Source organism: Myodes glareolus, chromosome 17 (genome assembly GCF_982192425.1).
Source record: "Myodes glareolus chromosome 17, mMyoGla1.1, whole genome shotgun sequence".
NCBI classification, from domain to species: Eukaryota; Metazoa; Chordata; class Mammalia; order Rodentia; family Cricetidae; genus Myodes; species Myodes glareolus.
In genome coordinates this window covers 56,067,896-56,088,619 of record NC_142042.1, presented here as the reverse complement: position 1 = coordinate 56,088,619, position 20,724 = coordinate 56,067,896, and positions in this window count along the sequence as shown.

Genomic DNA, 20,724 nt, shown 5'->3' with positions numbered 1-20,724 from the left:
GTGTTTGACAGCCACTCAGAGAGGGTGATCCATCTGCCTATAGCCTCACTTTTTGAGCCAGGCTTGACATCAAACTCTGTGCCCTCTGTGGGATGGCACAGCAGCAGCTGATTCAAATCTACAATTACCTTCATTTTTACAGTAAAAGAAAATCTCATACCCGCAAATGAGATAACACGCCAGTAGACTCATGGTATTCAGCCACCACTACCCCTATCTCTCCCTCAGGTGACAGCCGGTCATGATGCCCATTGCTTATATCTCTGCCTCCACTCTCAGACTTGTGTTGGAGGAGACTTAGAGGTTGCCAGGCAGTGGTACACTTCGATCCCAGCATCCAGGAAGTGGAAGCAGGAGGATGAAAACATTCAAAGTCATCTTTGTCTGCACACATCTTGGCCTACACGAAAACCTGTCACAAAACAAAGCCAAAAGACTAAGAGACCATGGATCTGGTCCCCTAAGGGCGGGAACACTGAGGGTCAGAGTGCTCGGTGCCAGAGTCACTCACCCCAAAAGAGGCCTGGCTCCTGCCAGTCAGACCCTGTGGCCGCTGCTCTCTCCTGGTGAAACACTGACAATACTCTCCAGCCTCCACACCTCCTCTCAGTACCAGGTAGCATTCAGGCCTCCTGTGATCTATGCCGCTGACCGCCACACCTACCTCCTTGCTAAGACTGGGCTATCTCATTGCCAAAGAATTCATGCTTCCATGGAAAGTAGGAACAACTCATTTTTGCTTAAAAAAGAAGAAAGGAGGAGGAGGAAGAGGAAGAAAGGAAGGAAATTTTCCTGTTAGCTTCAGCTGTCAACTTGACACAGCCCAGTTTACCCCAGGGAGTCTCCCTTTAGGCACCGGCGCATGTGTGTGGGGATTTTCTTAATGTTAGTTGATGCAGGCGGGCCCAATGGACTGTGGGTAGCAATGTCTCTAGGCATGAGATTCTGGGCTGCGTGAGAGAGGGAGCTGAGCAAAGCCAGGATGAGCAAGCCCGTAAGCAGTGCTCCTCCAGGGTTTCTGCTTGAGTCCCCGCCCCGATTTCCCTCAGTGATGGACTGGGAACTGGAAGTGCAGCCCAAATCAACCCTCTGCTCTCCAAGATGCTTTTGGTCACAGTGTTTCTCACTGCAACCGAAAGCGAACTCGGGCTGAAGGATGTGGCTTAGACGAATCATGAGAATATTAACTAAGACTCCACATTGAATTTGTATAGTGTTTAAGTGAGGTCCTTTGTAGTTGTCCCTCCCCCCCACTCAAGGCCCTTTATGAGTCTCACCAAATAGTGTTCTTAGTGGTTCCCTGCCACCACCGCCACCAGATTGTGGCTTTTTTCCTTTCTTCTTCCAGGCTGGTTATCCCGGCTAGCAAGCTTAGCCATAGTACTCCCAGGGAAATCAGGGCCATCTTTCCATCACAGAGAGTCCTGTCCTGGTATGCCCACAGTGCTCAGTTCTACGTGTGGAAGAATTGACCTGTTCTGCCCCCATGGGAGAGGGGAAGTCTGGGTGTGCCTCTGCAGGCATCATCATTTAGTGGTGGGGGGGCGGGGCGGGGTGAGGGAGGGAGGGTTATTTACTCCAGGCCAGAGAGGCCTGCCTGGGCTCAGCTAGAAGCAAGTTCAGGCTGGGAAAGAAATGGACCCACTTGGAAGCTTGGACCCAGCATTCTGCTGTCCCGCTCACCAGTTTGCAGCCTTGGGTAAAGTTCTTCGGTTAGCCCATTTTATCTGGAGAAATATGGATGCCCCAGCAGATGGTGGAATTATGGTTTGTTTTGTTTTGTTTTGTTTTTGGTTTTGTTTTTGGTTTTTGGTTTTTCGAGACAGGGTTTCTCTGTAGCTTTGGAGCCTGTCCTGGAACTAGCTCTTGTAGACCAGGCTGGGCTCTAACTCACAGAGATCCGCCTGCCTCTGCCTCCCGAGTGCTGGGATTAAAGGTATGTGCCACCACCGCCCACTGGAATTATTCTTAAAACAAAACAAAAAGCCCAAATTGCACTGAGTATGTCTAACTTCAGGACAACCGAAGTGTAACAACCACCGACGCGTAACGACGCTTGCTGGACAACCGTGGTGTCTCCCTTCCATCGCAGGTGGGCAGGACTGTGACTCAGCCACACGAGGGAGACTCGTACTGTGCATCATTAGCTCAGGAAAGAGCAAACTTCCCAAGACCAGTTTCCACCCAGTAACAGTTTTCACAGCGTGGCAAATGGAAAGTCCTGGGCTGAATCATCGTAAGCGGGGGACCATGTCATCAAAGTCCCCTCCTTTCTCCCTCCCTTTCCACTTCCTTCATGCAAATCTGATCTATGTTCTTCACTAGAGGTGCAAAAGTCGGTGGATGTAACCCAGTCCCTCTATGATGGCATCTTGGGCCTCACGGACTGGTAGGGTGGAAAGTGGTCATCAGGTTGCCAGACCTGAGATGGGGAGAGGCCCAAAGTGCCAGAGTAGCTGCCGGGGATCTCAGCCCAGCTGTGAGGTCAATGGATACAGTACTGTGGGCAGTGGCTAACTAGACCCATAGGCCAGAAGAGCAGCCACAGGCTAAGAGGGCAGGAGACGTGGGAAGGGAGATTTCCTGACTAAGGACCGGGCTGGTAAAGTCTCAGTAGATGGGGGCACGAGTGTCATACAAACTGGAAGACAAGCAAATGCTGGAAGAATTTGGGGTGGGAAGGGCTAAAGGTACTAGAGACAGTGTGGAGGCTGCTTGGCTTTGTTAAAGGGAAGGTTTTTAGTCTCCTAAGGATACCTTGTTACTCAGACGGGGATAACAGTGAAGGGTGGTTCACTTTACCTTTCAAATCATTCATCAGGGTCAACTGTTGAAGGCACAGGGCAAAGCAGTGGACATTTGGACAGGCGAAGGGGTAAGGAGGGGGTCTGGAAGGGGAAGAGCCCCAAGTTTGGACCTAGACCTCATAGCAAAGCTGTGTCCCTTGGGCCACCTTGGAGGACCTCAGAGCACTAGGCACCCAGGATCAGAGGGATCTCAAGGCAAATGCTCAGCAGAAAGCAAAGGGACCTTGCACATTTGCCACAAGACACTGCCTCCCTTCATGGTAAAGGTGAAAGCTAGCCATTCTCAGATCCGTTATGTACAGAAACAAAGGGAACCTCAGTGATCGGGAACTTCTTCCTGGGTTGATCACACATGACCCAAACCACGGAGGAGCCCATTTTCCAACAGGTTCGTAGCTGAAATTCGGATCAAGCCCGGGCACTGAGGGAGATGAGGCCTGATGGCTGCTGTTTTCTGGGTTAAGTCCAGGTCTCTCTGGCCATGGTAAAGGCACACAGATTGCGTGCTCTGAGCCGTGGGCAAGCTGTTTAGGCTACGCACTCTGGTTCCCGTCTGCAAATTGGGAATCGTGATGCCTGGCTCGGCGCATGAAATGAGAACACGCAGGGGTTCAGCACGGCATCTGCTCCCCCTGGCAGCAGCGATTGGAATGATGATTCTCTATGATAAGTGGGAAGCAATCAGGGACAGGAAGTTGGGGACATTTGCCTCTAGAGAATCCTTGCCTGTCAAACAGGACAGCCGCTCCTTGGCCTCAGCTGCTGGCTTCTGAGTACTTTGCACCCCAAGAACTTGAACAAGCATCACCTGGTTGTTCCAGACACGCTGATAGTCCTAATGTATGATGTTGGTACGTAATTAAAATATACTAGTAAAATATACTAGTAAAATGGCAGCTTGAGTGAGATTACACCAGTAATCTCAGGACAAAGGAGGTGGAGGTGGGAGAACAGTGAAGTCAAGACCAGCCTAAGCTACGCAGTGAGACCCCCATCTCAAAAACAACCTCTGCCCCCCAAAATGAGGACAGTGAGGTGGATGGGCAGGCCAAAGGCTCTTGCCACCAACCCTGAGTTCGATCCCTGGGACACATATGGAGAGCTAATTACATCTGGCTGCCCTCTGATAGCCACACATGTATGCTAGCACACACACACAACCCAACACAAAATAAATCCATAAAATGCAATAAAAATATTTTTTTAAATATTTATTTATTTATTATGTATACAATATTCTGTCTGTGTGTATGCCTGCAGGCCAGAAGAGAGCACCAGACCTCGTTACAGGTGGTTGTGAGCCACCATGTGGTTGCTGGGAATTGAACTCAGGACTTTGGAAGAGCAGGCAATGCTCTTAACCGCTGAGCCATCTCCCCAGCCCCCAATAAAAATATTTTTAAATCTCCACGAAAGTTAACCACAAAATACTTTCCAGAAAAAAGCTGAGCTGAGGCTTTCCACATGTCAAGTTGTTGTGGAAGGTCGAATCTGTCTGCAAATTGAACTCCAAAGCTCATGAAAGACCGTGATGTCCGGGCTGTAGGAAAATCCTGCAAACGGCTATGTGCAATGGCTGTTAGGAAATGCATGCAAGAGCCTCTTCTGAGGGGTTTTGAAGACAGCAATGCTATTTAGCTTTTTGTACTAGGGAAGTTTCTCAAAGGCCACAGTAGCCCTATAAAAACTACCCCTTATTCCGTCTCTCCCCCCCCCCCCCCCCCCCCCCCCCCCAGTTTAGAAAATTAGTGTCCTGGTAGTTAGCAGAGCAGATGGTAAGGTAGACAATACCACAAATGTACCCCAGAGGGCGCTCTCACACAAGCGATGTGGTAGCAGTTCAGGTTCTAAAGCAAATGGCAGGCTGAGAAGGCCAGTCCACGCCAGGGTGGGAAGACTGCTGCTGCCGCTTGGTCACAGTCATGTGACAGTCTGTTACAGATTTACAGAAGCCAGACTTGGCTTTTAGTGGACTTTTTGACCAGTCTTCTTTCCTATGTACTGAAAGCTCATGGTGACGCTGTCTGCTAGCTGAGATTACTCCTGGGTGTCTACTGCCTCCTGGGCCTGTTTTGCTCACATTAAACCCCGAGATCTGTTGCTGCCCTGCTGCTGGGGCTGAGAAAGGAGCACATTCAGGTTCCAGCAGCAGCTGCCACTGCCCACAAAGCCCTCTTCAGAGTGCTGGGTTCTGGGTTTGCCACTTCCTGGCTGTGTGGGCAAGGCCAGCCATCACCTTCCTGGGCCTCCATTGCTTCATCTGTAGAACAGGTGGTGCTAATTTCAAACTGATTTCCAATATTAAGTGAAGGTGAGTGGTGGCTTAGTCAGGGTCACTATTGCTACCAGGAGGCATCATGACCAAAAGAAACAAGGAGGGGAGAATTTGTCTGGCTTCCACTTCCATAGTCTTAGTCTGTCATTGAAGGAAGTCAGGACAGGAACTCAAGCAGGGCTGGAACCCGCAGGTGGGAGCTGATCCAGAGGCCATAGAGGGGTGCTGCTTGCTGGCTTGCTCCCTGTGGCTTGCTCAGTCTTCTTTCTCATAGAACCCAGGACCACCGGCTCAGGGTTACCACCCCACAATGGGCTGGTAACATCTCCTATCAATCAATAGTTGAGAAAATGCCTACAGGCGTGACTACAGCCCAATCTCAACCGAAGCTCCGCCCTCTCTGATAACTCGAACTTGTGTTAAGTTGACATAAAACTAAACTGCACAAATGGGAAACACCTTTAACATGGCATATGTTGAGTTAGCCACGTTATTACTTCAAGCAGGGCTTGGCAAACATTTCCTATAAAGGGTCAGTCAGCGACAAATCTGACAGATGAGTATGGTTATGTTTCAATAAAACTTTATTAAAATGAGCAGTGAATTGTGTTTGGCCTAGGGGCTTTGTTTTACCAACCCCCCCACTGCTTTGGAAAGGCATGTGAGCCTGGAGTGGGGTTTGTGTCTAAAAGGAAGTAGGAAAAACAAAAGAACTATGTTGGTGCAGTGAGTGTTTAAGCTGTCACGTGAGAAGCTGAGTCAAGAAGATTACAAGTTCGAAGCTTGTCTGTCTTGAGTTACAGAGCGAGGGCAAGATCAGCCTGGGACTTAGCAACAGAACACTTGACTGGAATACACGAAACAAGTGGTATAGACAGATGAAGCGGAACTACCCAAGAGATGGGTGGGAGCCTGCCTGGTAGAGATGAGTCTGAAAGAGGCCTGCATGTTTAAAGGCAAGGTGGATGAGAGAGAACATGTTGGAGATGTACAGGCCACAGTGACGACCCTGGATTGCCGCTGGGTGAAATATAAGGCCTTGAACAGAAGAACGCTGTGACTGACCTTAGGTTCTCAAATAACCACTCTGGATGGAAAGAAGCGAGGGCCTGGGGTCGGGAAGGCAGTGGCATCCCTGCGAAGTGGTTTAAGAGGTGATCACAGCAGCAGCTTCCAAAGTGGTGGAACCGGAGGCAGAGGAAGTCAGCGGCCCTCCTGTTGAGCCTTTGCCCTCTCCTCTCCATGGTCTTTGAGAGTTCGTGTGGAACCCTAGGGTACCTAGAAATACAGTTCAAAACTGTATTTGTGTATTGAGCACAGGCTGGAGTGTCTCTACGGGCCCATTCAGCTCTGGGTTCCCATGCTGTGTAATCCTCCTTCTTGGATGACTCTGGGCTGGCTCATTCGGAGGAGCAGGCCTGACCTCTGTTAGCCAGGCCTCTGAAAACTGGACAGGTTTCAGGGTCTGAGGAGAGGGATTTTAAAAATTAACTCTGCTCCTACAAACTGCGTGGGGAGCCCTGTGTGGTGGGGATTACAACATGAAACAAGATCAGGGAAACTTGCTTGCTGGGGTGAAAATCACATAAATGGCCAAGTCCCATATCCGAGGCATCCCTGGTCCTCTTTCCCTTACATTTCTTCTCTATGGCTCTGAGCCAGTGGTTCCCAAACCAGGCTGGCCATGACGTCATTCCAAAGAGCTTGAGGGTATGCAAACTCCCATGGTGCTCCTCGCTAGATTCTGACTCGGTTGACCAGGGTGCGGCCTAGGAATCGGCAGGTGAACAGTCTCCCAGGGATAAAGAAGAGCAGCTAGGTTTGGGACCTACGGGACTGCGCATCGCAGATCACACTGGGGGCGCGAGGGGGACCCTTTCAGGGGAACCCAATATGGAGTAGGATCCCCTGTCCAAAACCTAAAGGAAAGCAGACATTCCCAAGCTGTAGGAAGGAGCAGGGAGGGAAAATGAAGAGGTGGTATTTTTCCTTTGGTTACCAGGAAGGGAGCCCGGGCCCAGACCATCAGCTAAAATGATTTCTGACTCAGGCTTCTTTCCCGGAAGCTGTGAACTTTATCCTCAGCAGCCATTAATCTAATATTAAGCCCCTTAACCTTCCTAATTGTTCTCTTTCAGTATCAGCTGGCTTCATATTAACCTTTCAATCTTGCCTATAATGCAGTTACCTCCAATTCCAGCTGGATCTGATTTAGAAGCTGCTGCGGCAGGTCTAGAACTTTCCTCTTGCTGCCCTTCCCCCCCACCTCTTCTCCTCACAAAGTGTTCGGGTTTTCCTTAGCCTGCTGTGAAGAGGCCGCCTGACTGCAGTAGGGTTTGGGAACATACCCCGGACTCTGGGGTTCAGGCTGCCTCTCTTATTTGACATGGGGTTTTCGGTGGGAAACAGCTACGGCCTGCCAGAGGGGCCTCAGGTGGGCGCTGAGGTACTACTGGTGCTGAGGCATTGCTCTCCCGTGTTCCCTTCCCCACCACCTCTCTCTCAGGAGAAAGCCACCGAACCCCTGGGTTTGGAAGGTGTGATGGCGCTGGCCCAGGTGCAGGGGAAGGAAACATTAGGTCCCTGTCTGTCTTGGGCCCTTCCTTCAGCTCCAACACTGGGCTGTGACTCTGCCTCTAAGCTGGGGAACACTCAGGGGCGGTCCTGTGACTGGCTACACAGCCTGAGCTGAACGCCGGACTCCGGACTTCGCAGCTTTAAAGAGGGGGCCTGTATCTTTTTCTGTCATTGTTAACCAAACATAAGCCGTGAAGGCCTGGAAGAGCTTTGGTTTTCCAGGGAAGAGTCCTGGGGGTGCCTCCTTTCTCTGTACACTCAGGATAGAAAGCTAATAAGAACTTAAAAGCCACAGCTCTAGCCCCTGCTTCATGAGCCAGAGCTACAGAGTTCAGTTAGGAGTGATGCATGGGGAAGGGGGAGAAGGGGTGGGCTTCGCCAGCTTCACCTGCCCACCCTGAGCAGGCTGAGAGAGCCTTGGGACAGCCTCCCCATCAGGGCTCTGGCTAACAAGGCAGAGGAAAAGGGTGAGGGAAACTTTCTTTTGACCTGTCCTGACAGAGGCCTCCCAGCTACCATGGGTCAAAGTAGCGCACCGCCTCCCGACCCCTACCCCCGTGTTCCATGGTTACTAAGCTAGGTGTGTGTGAGCTTTTATGTCTTGGTGAGGATGCCTTGCCTAACACATCAGCATTAGGTTCCAGAAAGACCTCCTTCCCAGCTCCCTCCCTCACTGAAAGAGAACTGAGGGTGTGAAAAGGCTACCTGTCGTGTGTGACTCTCTTAACCAGGCCTCGCGCACACACTAAGCACACACCTTCTCCCCATGTCCTGCCCTTGGGCTCCGTCTCCACAGTTCTCTGAGTTGCTGGTCTGAGTGACGTCCTGAGCAGCGCTGGCATGACTAGACAGGTGTGGGTTCTCCTACGCTTCCTCCCCCAGCGGCATCCAGGGCCCTAGGGGCCTGTCTTACTGGTTAGTGGTCTATGTCAGAACCCAAGCTTGGATAACCACGGTGTTGAGTAGACACTTCTCCGTGACGTGGATAATGGAGTCTTGTTTGCACACGTGCACACCCTAAGCCATAGGTAGGGAGTGCTTAGAGAAACTAGGCATGCCAAGATGGAAAAGTCTTGTAAAGAAAACCACACTCAGTGGGTTTGTGATCATTCCGCCATGAATGAGGAGGGGCTCGCGAGGGCCCTCCCATAGGCAAGTTAATGGTTGCTGGAAAAGGGCTGACCACACTCAGAGGTGTAGCCATTGTTACATTGTCCTTGGTCAAGTAAATATATCTCCATCTCATGCTGCCAACAAACACGTGTCCCTAAACAAAGACGTGAACAGTGTGAGGGGTCATTTAATAGGAAAGAGGGGATTGGCCAGAGCGGGAAGGGAATAGAGAGGAAAATAGGAATGTGGTCATAATACAGTGTGTGTGTGTGTGTGTGTGTGTGTGTGTGTGTGTGTGTGTGTGTGAAAGAATACATGTTTACTTTCTAAAAGCCACTCTCAGTGATTGGGAGCTCATGAATGACGCTTGCATCAGACCCTAAGCCGCGTTTAGGATCCCTGCAGCCCCACCCCCACACTGCCCTGCCTGTCCGCCCAGGCCGCTGCTTCTCTCAGGCTCACGCCTGGGGTGGTGCCGGCATTTCCATAGCAACCAATTGTTCTGTCCCAGAGGCGCGATTCCGATGACAGGTGGGTCATAACAGAAGCGACAGAGCCGGAGTTTTCTAGGGAGCCTCTGCTAACACCAAGAGGATGAATGGAACGGGATAAGCAAGTGTAAAATTTTCCATGCGGTCTCAGCTGTTTGCTTAGACAGCAGTGACCATCTAATAGGCTCAAAAGGAGAGCATTGGCTGGGCGAAGGTGCCTCGGAATGGCTCCTATGGGTCTGCAAGAGTGGGCAGAGGAAGGGCTTTGGGGTCTTTTTTTTTAAAAGCTTTTATTTAATGTTGTTTTATGTGCATTGGTGTTTTGCCTGTATGTATGTCTGTGTGAGAATGGAACCAGACTTAGAGACAGTTGTGAGCTGCCATGTGGATGCTGGGAATTGAACCCGGGTCCTATGGAAGGGCAGTTAGTGCTCTTAACCGCTGAGCCAACTCTCCAGCCCCGGGGCTTTGGGTTCTTAAGGCAGAAGAGGGGGTGCACCGATGGTGGTCTTTCACGCTGGCATGCATCCCTAGCTGAAGGAGGCACCCCGTTGATCTGGAGTGCAGAGCCGAGGCTCCCAGGCACTTTAGTTACCCACCTGTCCTGGTCCTCGTCTTATAGATGAAGTGGTTTAATTGTTCCACACTCAAATTCTGCCTAATGCAGAGGCCTGTTTAAATGGTGGGACTATATAATGCCACAGTGAATTGACTTCTAAGTTGTATGTGAGTATGTATGTATGTATGTATGTGAGTATGTATGTATGTATGTATGTATGTGAGTATGTATGTATGTAAGTGTGTGTGTATATGCAATATGTGTTGAAAACGTGTTATTTGTGTGGGATATGTGAACCCACCATGCCTTCCCCTATCAATGCCAGGTGTCAATTACTTTCCTTTATTTTTTTAAAAGTTATTTTGGGCCAGTACTCAGGATTGAACCCAGGGCCTCACCCAAGCTACTGGTCAGTTATACTATCACTAAGCTACAGCCCCAGTCCACATGTTATTTTTTAAGGCAGAGTGTCTCACTGAACCTGGAACTCATTAATTGGCCAGACCAGCTGGCTGGAGAGCCCTGAGGCCACCCCCCCGCCCCCCCCCCCCCCCCCCCCCCCCCGTCTCCAACCTCCCAACCCTGGGTCACAGGCTCATGCTGCTAGAGCTTGGCTTTGCGTGTGCTGGGGATCAGAACTGAAGTTCTCACGCTTGTGGCTTGTGTAGCAAGCGCTTCCCTAGCAACCATCTCCCCTGCTCCCAATGTTTTCACAGGGCAGAACAAGGTCATTTCTCATCCATCATTTCTGCTTTTGATTAATAATGACTGACCACCGTTGTGGCAATATTAGGCCCCAGGAATAAAGGTTGAAAATAATTGGGGCCCTCAAAGCAGGGTGATAAAGTACTCAGATCCACAGAACCCAGGTTGGCATTCAGATGTGAGCAGTGATACCCAGGTAGTAGCTGCAGAGACCTCTCTATAACCCCAGGTGACCCCAGAACTAAAGGCAGGAAGTGGTAAACCTGCCTGAGGGGTGGTGTTGGGCAGAACCATTATCTGTGGTACTTCAGAGTGGCAAACAGGATGCTGGGGCAGCACTCTGACCTCTTTGTTCTTCCCTAAGACAGGTCAATTTAGAAGAGACTTGAGACCATTGTCATCACTAAGACCCTGGGGTAAGGCTGAGAGATATGTGCTCCCGGGGAGCCATGAATACTAAGAAAACAGACAAAACTGCCCAAGGCCTGGACTACATGGTTGACCTCTGTGTCACCCTCCCTAAAGCTGGTAGGGGGCAACGGACAATTCTAGGTCAGGGCAATATCAACATCCTTACTCAGGAAGGACTGGGGAGGAAGGATTATGTTCCTGTGGTCAAAGGTGAGTCTCTCAGTCTAGGAGATCGCCACTCTGAGTCTTCTTTGTCCTAGTGATTTGAATCACTTTGTTCTAGTGATTTGTCAGAATCACTAGACCATCCCATGGTGTCTCCAGTAATCTCTCAGTATGCCTTTATCAACAATTCCTTGATATTTTCCATTATGCTAAGAATTCTTGTGCCCCAAAAAGCTTTATCTATGCCTTCCAGGGTTTTGGAGTATGGCCAGGAGTTGCATATGCCCATGAAAGTTTATATGAACTAGTTAAATACTATTTAAGGGCTAAGTCAGGAGTGTAAGCAGAAAGGGCCATAGGGGGTGGGGCCAGGGAACATGGGATTTCCCTTGAGACTGGCTGATCAAGAAGTCTTTGTGGAAGAAAAGTGGGATTCAAACGGGACTTGCAGGGTAGATACAAAAAGCAAAAGAGGTCAAAGCAAAGATGAAGATGCACAAAGGAGAGACAGGCTCAGAGATGCTGGCATTTAGCCATGGTGATAGCTAGCATTCTTCTCAGAGGAAACCAGGAACCAGCAGGGAGGCAGAGCTTTCCTGTCCTAAGGATGGTAGTGCCCGGTCAACATGGACCTAGGTTGACATGCTTGGTGTGCTACTCAGTGACCAGATGGCCCGGATGAATGCTTTCACGTCTGTTTACTTAAATTTCCTCAGCTACAAAATAGGATTTGGTGATAACTGCTTATCCAAAAGGCTGTTGGGAGGGTAGACTCTCAAGTGACATCAGGTAAACCGCCTTCAAGGATAATGGTCCCTGCTACCTGTCATGGTGTGCTGGGAAATGTCACAGCTAAGGGAATAAATAATCCATGTGCCCTTTCCAAGTAAACACACAGCTTGATCAACAGGGAGAAAAACCCATTCTCTTCCAGCCTGTGGGAGAGTTGACTGTGCATACTGTCTCCGGATGTTTGACTTCCTGAGCCTTCCCTGAACAATGCCACTACTGTCCTGGCACCCCTGCCTGGCAAGTGGTCCCATGACAGCCAGGTTCTTGTCACATGTCATTTTCCTGGAGTGAGTCACTAGAGAACTGAGCTGCAGTCCTAACCTTCAGCTCTGGGAGGGGAAAGTGGCCCCGGAACGGACACAGAGTACAACTTGGCTTCGTGTTCCCTTCCATGGACATTTTGCCCCAGGCCTCAACCTTGTAACTCAAGAAAGCGGGACCTTAGGATGTGTGGGGCACACTAATGACCAGCTTGTGGCCGCTATACAAAAGGTCTTCCGACCCCCAAGATCTTATCTCTTCCCTTCCTATCCTAGTCATTGCAAATTGGAGAGAGACTGGAGCTGTTAGTCCTGGGTTCCAAAGGAAAACCAGGGTGGCTCTTTGATTCCCTCCCCAGAGGAAGGGGGAGCAACCAGGGAAGCCGAAAGCTCAATTTGTGGACAGGCTGGGTGTCTTCCTTCTTCCAGTGTGAAAGCAGCCATTTTACCACAGATGCAAAGCAGGGCTCAGCAGGGTGCACATCTGTGTGTGACCTTCATGCTGCAGCTCTCAGGGTGAGATGTGACCTTGGGGTGGATTCTGTCTGCAGCCTGAAAAGTAGTGTACCGCAGCAGCCAAAGGTCCAGTGGTAACTGGGCCACAGGAGTCCTCCTTCCTCCCTTTCTCCCTGTCTGTGTGACCTTGGGCTGTGACCTCCTGCAGTTTTGCTTGCTAAGACTGGGATTCCACATCAGACAAGTGGTTTGCCTAGATCGCTTGATTCAAGTACTTCCCCCACCCCAGGCTCTAATTTTCCTGGCTACTCAAATGCAGAGATTTAGAAATAATAAAGGAGAAACAGCTATACTTGCATAGCTGTGATCCCAGCGCTTGGGGGGTACAGCTGGGCTACCCAGTGAACCCCCCTTTCCCTTTCTCTTGCTCTCTTCTCCCTCCTGTCCTTCCTTCCCCTTCTCCCTCCCTCCCTCTCTTCTTTCTCTCCCTCCCTTCCTTTTTTCCTCTCTTTGTTTCAAGACAGCGTTTTGTATAGCCCAAGGCTGGCCTTGCAATCATTCAAAATGTCTTTGAAGATGCTATTAAGCTGCCAATCCTGACTCCTTCTACCTGCTGGGATTGCAGACACATGCCACTGTGCCTGGGATTGAACCCAGGGCCACACTTATGTAAGTATACTTATACACTTTCTTAACTGAGTTATATGCCCAGCCTGATCCTTTCTCAAAAAGTGGAACAAGATACACACACACACACACACACACATTTGAGACCTAAGGAAATAAATTTCCAGTCTGTGGGAGAGTTGACTGTGCACACTATCTCCGGATGTTAGACTTCCTGAGCCTTCCCTGAACTCTATCTATCTATCTATCTATCTATCTATCTATCTATCTATCTATCTATCTATCTATCTATCTATCTATCTGAATATATATAGAGAGAGATGACAGCAATCTTTTACAATATCAACTCCACACTTCCCAGCTTCCCTGCTCCCCCAAATGCAAGCCCAGAAGGGGCTTTATGAAAGCAGATCCTACATTTGTATATTCAAATGGAGCCCAAATACCTGTGCTCACAGTAACACAAACAGCTTCCCGACCTTTGAGTTCTAAAATACTCAGCAAGTCCTGCCATGAGCCGTTCCCATCCGAGGCAACAGCCTTGGAAAGAGGAACCATCCCTTTGCTCTTTTCTGTTGCTTCCCAGCATCACTCTGCTACTCAGTTCTTCAAACGTTCCCTGCGACCCCCCAGGAGGCTGCCACTGGCAACACTGTTACCACTGCAAGCCAGCAGCCTGCTCTGGGGAAGCTTGCCTTCTAGCAGGGAACAAAGAAGCACTTGCCATCCAGCCCCAAGAAAAACAAACTACAGCTTCCGGAAGAAGGGAGCCTCGCTGCGGAGCCTTGGGAAATGGGTAGAGTTAGGAGTTGATGCCAAAGGAAGAGAGCCAGCCAAGCCCAGGACAAAGGCACCGGAGTAGAAGGTCAATGTAAGGAACAGGTAGGGAGCACAAAGTAAGCCATACAATGATGCGATTTGGATTCTAGGAGTTTAAGGTATGCTTGAAGGAACGTGTGGAGTTGGAAAGATCCAGGGGACGGCACTAAGGTAAATCCAGGCCAGTGGAGAGACCAGTTAGTTTGGATAGGAAAGTGACACTCAAAAAGGCTCATGTGTGTATGTGCGTATGTGTGCATGTGTGTGTGTGTAGATGTCTTAGTTGCTTTTGCAGATGGCCTAAGTTTGTTTTCTCAGCACCAATATTAGACTGCTCACAGACACCTGTAACTCCAGCTCCAGGGCATTCCATGCCATCTTCTGGCCTTAGTGGGCACTTGCACACACACACACACACACACACACACACACACACTAACATTCACACACGCATGAGCTTGTGCACACATGCATAGGCACACACACAAAATAACACAATCACATACATACACACTGATCGTACATGGGTACACATACACAGGCACATGCTCGCATGCATATGCATGTACATACATAAAATACAAAATAAATCTACATAGAATACAAAATAAATCTTGGGGCTGGAGAGAGAACTCTAGTTAAGATCGCTGACTGCTCTTCCAGAGGACCTGGGTTCAATTCCCAGCACCCACATGACAGCTCATAACTGCTTGTAACTCCAGTTTCAGGGAATCCGAACCTTCACACAGACATACATGCAGGCAAAATATGGGTGCACATAAAAAAAGTAAATTATTAAAAAATATATCTTTAAACAAGGCTCATAGGTTGGAGGCTTACAGCTTGAGACAATGTTGCGAGGCAATCAGATATTGAGGGTACAACCTTATCAATTAGTTAATTCCTTGGTGAGTCATAGCTGAGTAGACCATTGGAGGTGGGGCCTAGTTGGAGGAAGTGGTTCTCTAGAGGGTGAGCCTTCATAGCATACATTGTTTCCTGTACAACTCCCCTACTTTCTTCTTTCTCTCTCCCCATCTCATTCCCCCTCCCTCTTCCTCTGCTTCCTGGCAGCTATGAAGTGAACAGTTTTCCCTGACATGCCTTGCCACAGCCCTAATGCAACGGGTCCACAGACTGAAACCTCCCAAGCTAACCCACTCTGGATCTTCAGTTATTTACTGTTAGTGTTTTGCCAGCCATGGAAGGTGACTAGGAGATATGGAAGGAAGGGAAACTTTAGGAAGACTGATGTGGCAACAGAGTGGTCAGCCTGAGGCAGGAAGATGCTACAGGTGGGACCTGGCAGCCTCCCCACACTGGGCTTATGGGATGGCTTTGGCATGGGAGATTGTTGTATAGACATCCCTGAGGGAGCCATGCACAGGTATAGGGGAACTGACCCCCTGTTATCTGCTTTAATATTAAAACAGAACCCTTCAATTTTAGCCAGACACATGAATCGTGTGTTTCTTATACCTAGGAAAAGCCACATAACTACGTATGGCCTGTAGTCAGAGACTGTGCTTCCCTTTCCTGGCTGCCCAGACCTGAATAATCACACAGAAATTGTATTAATTATAACACTGTTTAGCTGGTGGTTCAGGCATATTCCTAGCTAGATCTTACATCTTAAATTGACCCATTTCTATTCATCTGTGTATCACCACAAGGCTGTGGTTTACCAGGTTCTGGCATCTTTCTCCTTTGGCAGCTACATGGCATGTGCCTGATTCTGCCTTCTTTCTCCCTACTTTCAGTTTAGTTTTCCTGCCTAGCTCTATGCTGCCCTGCCCTAGGCCAAAGCAACTTCTTTATTAACTAATGCTAATAAAACATATTCACAGCATACAGAGGGGAATCCCACATCAATGGCCCATGACTTGGCATCCAGAAAAGAGTTTTCCCATGGACTAGAAGGCAGGTGATGGCTGGAGTTCAATGACCATCTTGAGTCATGAGGAGGTAAAGCTTCACACCTAGAATGATGGAGCCGTATGATGCCGGTTCATGATGAAGATCGCTTTACCGAATCTGTTGCACACTGTTGAGCGCTGGACTTTATCGACACGGGAGAGAAATAATGGTAGATGGTGTTCATGCTTCCGTCTTCTGTTTCTGCGGCCAAATTAATCTAGCTGTAGTCTGTGTAATGCACCACAAAGAGATGTGGCTCACACTTACCCAGACTTTCTCAGAAGAGGAATGTTTGTGTCCCTAAGATCATCTCCCACAGCTGTCTGCTGTGATCTCAACTCAGAAGACCCTGTTATTCATCCAAAGGTCGCTCTGTGTGAGGCAGATGTTTCGGAGGTGGGAGAGTCCCTGACACTAGGCCACCATGGCCTATAGACGCCCTCATTTTCTTCAGCGCACTGCTTACTCATCCTCTTGTGTTAGGAAAGCTCATGTCCTCTATGCCCCTCGGCTCACTCTCCTGGAAGGACACTTCTCTGTTTTCCTAGGTCCTATGCAATCTGCTCTTAGCTGACATAATCTCTCTTCCCTCCAGCTGCAACACACTCAAAGGCAAAGCCAGGGGTTGTGTACGCCTGTCCTGGAGGTAGGGAAATTTCAAGTTCAAGGGCAGCTTGGACTGCACAGTGAGACTCTGTTTTTAAATTAAGTGAGGACACTGGTCCTTGACATTGGAATTGGATGTGTGCACTGCTTTAGTAAAAGGGGAGCAGCTGCTGCCCGGCCACCCAGCTAGTTTACACCTGAAATAATTACATGGAAGCTGTATCCATTTAAACACTGCCTGGCCCATTATTTCTAGCCTCTTATTGGCTAACTCTCACATATTGATTCAACCCATTTCTAATAATCTGTATCGCCACTTGACTGTGGCTTACTGGCATGAGTCTAACATGCGTCCGTCTCGGAGAGGAGAGCCATGGTGTCTGCCTGACTCTTTCTTTCTCCCAGCATTCTTTTCAGTCTACTCTGCCTATCTAAGCTGCTGTTCTATCAAAAGGCCAAGGCAGTTTCTTTATTTGACCAATGAAAGTGACACATAGACAGAAGGCCCTCCTACTCCACACTGGAGCTTGTGGACTGGACCTTGTAACTGACCAGTGGCTTCTAGATAGAAAATCTTTTGGGTTGCCTCTGTGGGTGCCACTGTTTAGTTCTTAATGCTTCTTAGTTCATGATGCGACATATCACATGATCTCTGTCCTAAAGGATGCCCTGTGCCAGATCCTGACTGGCAAAGTGGAGGAAATGACGATTACAGGAGAAATAGTTAAGTGTGAGGCTAATGGAAATGTTTAGAGTTGACACTGGGTTTATTCTATTTTATTTTATTTTTGAGACAGGGTCTCACTGGCTGTTCTAGAATTCTCTATGTAGACCAGGCTGGCCTTGAACTCACAGAGTTCCACCTGCCTCTGCTTCTCAAGTACTGGAATTAAAGGCATGTGCTGCTAATCCAGGCACGACATGGGTTTTAGAAGGGAGTTGGCAAGCTCTGTTACAGAGCTACTGAGGCGCCAGTCCATGATCGATAACATCTAATAGGTTCTAGGTGCCTGTTTAGTGCCTGGTGATGCCCTGACCCCTTGCTGCCATCACACACCAGGCAGAAGGGGATCTGGGAGCTGAAGGGGTGACACAGTTAGCATTCAGGAGAACCATCATTCTAGTTCCCGCGTTTCCCCTTCCAGAAGCCCTCAGCTATACATGTGTTTATTCTTAGGGAGCCTGAATCAGCTCCTTCTTTGCAATCTCTCCATTATCAGGACAGATGCTACCCCCCTCCTCTCAGTGATAACAGTCCCATGCTGGGTGGTTGTCTGAGAACACCCCTGGGGTCAACTGAGGGCCCTGTGCATGCAAGCTCTTCTAGTGCTGAGCCTTCCCCTCCCCTCGGCCCCTTTGTAGGCTGACAGGGCTTCTTGCAGCGCTGACAAATGTGCTGAAGAGGTTTGGGAGTTGGAGAAAGCTCTGACTTGTGGCATTTGCCCATTTCCATCATGTAAATGCTGCCGCTGAGACCCATTTCAAGCTGACAATGCAACCTGTAAAATTCCTGAATACTTAATAATTGACTGCAGTACAGCAGGCTCCAATGGATTCATGGGGGCCAGAAACTCCACAGCAGCTAAGAGTGCTTGTCTGGGTCTGAATGATAGGACCCCGAGACCTCAACAAGCCTGTGTTCTGGCCCTAGACTGCCAGCCTTCTAGGACTCTACCCTGTACCTCTCCAGGGGTCCTCATCTCAGTGGGCTAGGGGATGGAACAAGGCAGGCTATGCTGAACTCCCTGAGGGAGAACGGCCATGCAGACGGCAGGTGGCAGTACTCTCTCGGTCAAAGATCTGCCTCCCGGCCTAATGAGGGGCCTTTGTTCTGAGCCAGAGGCTGTGTCACCAAGAGAAAGGCCCCACAGGGCAAGTTAATCAGCCTGTCCTTAGTTGACCTTCACCTCCTGGAGTCTAGTAGACAGGTCCCTGCACCTGACAGAATGAGAGCCATTGCAGCAAAGAATGGGGACAGCACGTGCACACACACACACACACACACACACGACACACACACACGACACACACATGATACACACATACCACACACATTACACACACGATACACACACACCACACACGACACACACACCATACACGACACACACAATCACACACGACACACACACACCACACACACACCATACACACACCACAGCACACCACACACACACATGACACACATACACACACACACCACACACACACATCACACACACACACACACGACACACATACACATGACACACACACACACACATACACACACACACACACACACACATCCCAAGGGCTCAGGATCAGCCTGGCTTCCATCACAGGGACAGCACCCAGTGTGATCAAGAAGAAAACTGAACGCAGGAGGGGTTTCCAGGCTCCAGATTCTTCTCATCCTCACCTGTTGTCATGGCGACACCAAATGCTAGTCTATGCATCCTCTGGGGTGCCCACTTTCTACCGGGAGGAGCAGCTGCTCCAGTTTGTCTTGGGCTGTCCTGAAATAAATATGCAAAATCCCTGTCCTGCTCCCTCAATCACCCTGGGCAAATGTGTGTGTGTGTGTGTGTGTGTGTGTGTGTGTGTGTGTGTGTGAGAGAGAGAGAGAGAGAGAGAGAGAGAGAGAGAGAGAGAGAGAGAGAGTCTTTGTATAGTGTCTGTCTGAAAGGGCATTGTGGTTACCGCTGTAGGCCAGGCCATGGAGGAGAGGGGTCTAGAGCAAAGTTAGGGCTGGCCCAAGTCCACAGACAGGATCGGATGTCATTCCATTTTTGAAACTTGTTCCCTTTGGTTTTGTTCCCCAGAGGTGAGCACCCAAATGCATGAGAGGAAACCCACAACAGTGTGCCCCTCCCTCCCTCCCTTCCCATCTTTGACCTCCCTCTCCTTCCCACACACACAGCCTGGATCATGTACAAAGTCCATTGGCCATTTAGCTCTCCCGGAGTCTAGCCACAGAGGACTCTATGTTCCAGGGGAGAGTGAGGCCGGTCACAAAGGCAAGGTAACAGCAGGTGGGTAGGGTAGGCTAGGCTAAGAGAGGGCAAGGCAGGCTGGAGGCCTCTCAGCTACCAAAGAATGGAGGAGCAGAATGAAATCTCGGTGTCATGCGACATGTCTACTTCTGTCACTATGACCCCTTCTCCCCTCTGCCCACCACTTCCCTTTTCCTCTCCGTGTCCCACTTGCTCTGGGACAGCTGTGCCATGATGCTGGAGGAAGGCAGAGAGCTTTCTTAAGCCCAGACACAAGCGAGGGAACAGAGGAGCCTCTGCTCTATGCTGGGAGGAAGGACAGCCCCGCTGCCAGGGCTCCTGTCCGTACAGACTGTCCTAATCTAGTCTCTGAGCTTATCTCATTTAGCTTTTCCTGGCACTCACTCTGGTGGCCATCTTGGTCCTGTGCCAGCCCCGAAGAGCTCCAGGCTCCCTCCCATCAGCCTGTTTGCTCAGCTCGGTCCCTCGGCTGGCTCGAGAATAGCCGGTGGTTTGAGAATCCACGGTGAAATGGTACCATGGAAGCTTTGGAAGATGAGGAGGGGGGGTCACATCATCAAGCCAAGGCAGGGACAGACTTGACACATTCCAAGTGGGGTATCAGATCTCCTGTCACCCCCCAGGAAAGAGCTGCTAAATATTTAGAGGTAGACTTTTCGTGAGTTTTTGGCTTCAACGTTCTAGACGCTCTTGAGATCTGATTCGGTAATGCTCAGTGGGTTCACATTTTGTCCTGCGGGTGATAAGTTAACACAAGCAAAGGCTGATTCTGGATAAAAATTGACTCTGCAGGTAGCATCCTGCTGACTCCAGTTTCCTGGCCAGCGTTTGGCTTTGCTGTGAGCCTACCTTGGAGACAAAGGGCTTGGCTATTTTTAAATAAGAAGTACAAAGGCCAGGGGCCTGGGGACGTGGCTCAGTAAGTAAAGTGCTCGCCAACAACATGAGGTTCTGAATTAGGTCCCCAACATCCACATAAAAGCCAGGCATGGTGCCTCAGACCTATAAACCTAGCTCTTTACTTCGCCCTGGCTGTCCTGGAACTCGTTCTGTAGACAAGGCTGGCCTTGAACTCACAGAGATCTGCCTGCCTCTGCCTCCCGGGTGCTGGGATTAAAGGCGTGAGCCATTGTGCCAGCTGTTCTTTC